The following is a 2877-nucleotide window of genomic DNA, read 5'->3' as shown; positions in this document are numbered from 1 at the left end:
CAGTTGCATGGTGTGAATCTTAAGGCAATTGCGCGTAGGTTCATAACTGCGATAAAACAGAGCGCAGGAAAAGCATAGTGTTAGTTTTTCAGTGCTTCGCGACTGAGTTTTTCTTACTTTTCTGTTGCCTTTGCAGTGTGGATGTGGCCCGGCTACCGAGTGTATTGGTGCCTACATTAATTATGCCAAGCCATGGAAAGCACAGGTAGGTTGAAAATGTCATATAAAAGTTGTTCATACTTCCACAGCTTATCAATTTGTTCATTAGGCTTGCCAAATGGAAGTCTCCAACCATCCACTACACAGTACTTTGCACTGTGCAGTAGCATTGTTTAGGACAGCTTAACTGTTGTGTTAAGTTTGCGAGCTTCAGTCACACATTTTTCACTTCCCAATCAATGAGCTCTTGCAGTGCTTTGGTATAACTTTGCCAAACATGTTATGCGCACAGGGCTCAATGCTGAGCCAGATAGCAGGACCATATATGACACCCCTAGAGCCACATGTTCCTGGATTGTGACCAGACCTCTCTTCCTTACTCCTGTGCAGCTGTGGATCATCAAATATGCTGTCAGTGCCCTGATGCGTGATTCATCAGTGAACTCTGTGGGCATTGTAGTTTCGACAGAGATTGTGTTTTGCTGCATCGTTGACAACGTGGTGTATAAGTTGCTCTCTCATACTTTATTTTCTTGTCTATACAGTGTGGATGTGACTGACCTAAGCTAGCAGCTATATAGTACCTGCAGCGTACAGCAGCAACCTTCAGGTAAGTTTGAACTACAGTGCAAGTTTCACCCTGCCAGATAATGGATAGTTTCCTTCTGTTTGCTCTGTGCAGCGGAGGGTATCTAGCTATACTGCAGTGTTCTTGTACACTAATGGATAAAAATTTGTGGGATGAGAGTTCTTTGTAAAATAATTTCTCTGTGCTGTTAGCCAGAGCAATTTAATCAAAAGAGCTAGAATCATGAGAGGACATGGATACTCAATCGTATTGAACAAATTTCAGCTGACTGCCTGGCGAGGCAATGCAAAAATAAATATTTTCAGAAAATCTACATCCAGCAAACTTTTCTCTATGAGTGTACCTTGTGCCCAACCTAAGTCATTAGCTAGCTTGCAACGGTGTGGTAAGGATCCCTACTCTTACACTTGAATTTTTTTGACCATCAGTGTGGAAGTGACTGCCTGTGGGAGTAGCTGTGGTGTCTTGCAATGTAAACACAGCAATGTAAACACATTTTTCATGAACTGGTACAAAGCTCTGCAGTGGGGCATTTGTTTTCGCAGTTTTTTTGGAAAAGCAAAATATTTTGTATTGCAAGAAATATTCTCACCTCTGTTGTTTACAACTTGCTAGTTGTTCAAGATGTAAACATGCTTTCGGAGCTACAGATGACTAATTTACTTGGCACGGTGGAGTTACTGCATAGAACTGAATGGTGTCTGTCAAATTCGCTTGCTTTAATGACATATTCTGAACTTAGTGTTTACTGTTTTCTGCAGAAGACGTCCCCGGCTTGGCTACAAATTCATCATGGTCTGTACAGTATCCTTCCTGCTGCGTTAACTAAATGTATGGCCAGCTTGATGAATTCCTCATGAAGACTGAAGACGGCATTTATGTCATAATAAAATCATCCAGACTTTGATATGCTTTGTCATTTTGGTCGATTGCTTTACAGATTCATGCATATTACATACAGCAAGGTGTATGTCCGATTTCAGACACTCTGCGGGCTTTTAATAAGCCCATGTGGCCCTACGAGGTACACTGATTGGTGGTTGTAGTTCTGGCTTGCCTCATGATGGTGAAGAATGCATTACCTGCAAATATCCTCAAAAGATCCGCCGGCGGATATCCGAGATGGATATCTGTCGGCAGTCTAAATAATTATATTTGTACCTCCGTCGGAGGTCCGTGCGAGACCCGCTGGACGTCGGCGGATCTCCCACGGATATCCGTACATCCAGTAAAGGACATACTTCGGACGTCCGATGAATGTACACTGGTTGATTGGGTAGGGTTTAAAGATAACAATGGTCATGTAAATAAATCTGCAGTGGAAGTCAGCAAAAAGCGATTGGAGGATTGGTGGCTGAAAAGCAGAGATGTGGCATAAGGTTAGAATTGTAGGAAACCGTAGGCAAAGGTGATGGAGAATCTTAATGAGAATTGCCAACACAGTAAACAGAAAAAAATAAAAAAAAAGCTGAGCATGGTGGCAATTGCCACCACCCCGTTTCAAAGGGGGCGCTCCTATCCATCCATCCATCCATCCATCCATCCATCCATCATCATCATCATCAACAATTTCTTCCGCCGCGAGCTTCCGCTATCTATATCGCCATCAGCATCAACAGCTCCACTTTTTTTTGTTGTTGTTGTTGTCAAGCACAGAGGAAGGTGTTAAGTGCCGGGATCTGCGGTAGCGCGTCAGTTCATCGTGGTTTATGGCTTTGCCGCCGAGCGTTGCTGTTTGAGCTCGACGGCCAAACACCTTAATAGCTACACGGCTGGGAGTTTGCTCTCGAACACGGCAAGTGTGCGGCAGTTGCGACTGTGGCGTGCCTAAATTTTCGTCGGTGTTTTCGCGGGCCTAAGTCGGGAACGTTTCCGGCTGGAGATAAAGCTTTCCAAACAGACGTTTAAAGTGAGCATCCCTGAAAACTGTGTGCGGCTGTTCTACGCGATGTCGCTGCACGTGCTGTGGGTCCGAAGCAGTTGCGACGGCAGCAGCACTAGTGAGGACTAGTAGCCAGTTCAGCAAAAACTTTGTTAAAATAAAGACTGGGGGGCGAGGGGCGGCGAGGCGTCGGCTTGCAATCGTGTAAATACAGTATTGGTCACAGTGCCAAGTTCGGGGTGCGCCT

At 44.7% G+C, this 2877-nt stretch overlaps 1 long non-coding RNA gene across 1 annotated transcript; it reads left to right on the top strand.

Moving 5' to 3' along the window:
- LOC149333766 (uncharacterized) lies at positions 1–1655 on the top strand. Its single transcript, XR_016284972.1, has 3 exons — positions 1–205; positions 705–769; positions 1510–1655. It is a non-coding gene; the product is annotated as an uncharacterized LOC149333766 (long non-coding RNA).
- Positions 1656–2877: the final 1222 nt, after the last annotated feature.

This window comes from Amblyomma mixtum, chromosome 8 (assembly GCF_055824585.1).
Source record: "Amblyomma mixtum isolate Tamu chromosome 8, ASM5582458v1, whole genome shotgun sequence".
Classification (NCBI taxonomy): Eukaryota; Metazoa; Arthropoda; class Arachnida; order Ixodida; family Ixodidae; genus Amblyomma; species Amblyomma mixtum.
The sequence above is the reverse complement of the archived record's forward strand: the minus strand, read 5'-3'. Positions and strand labels throughout refer to the sequence as shown.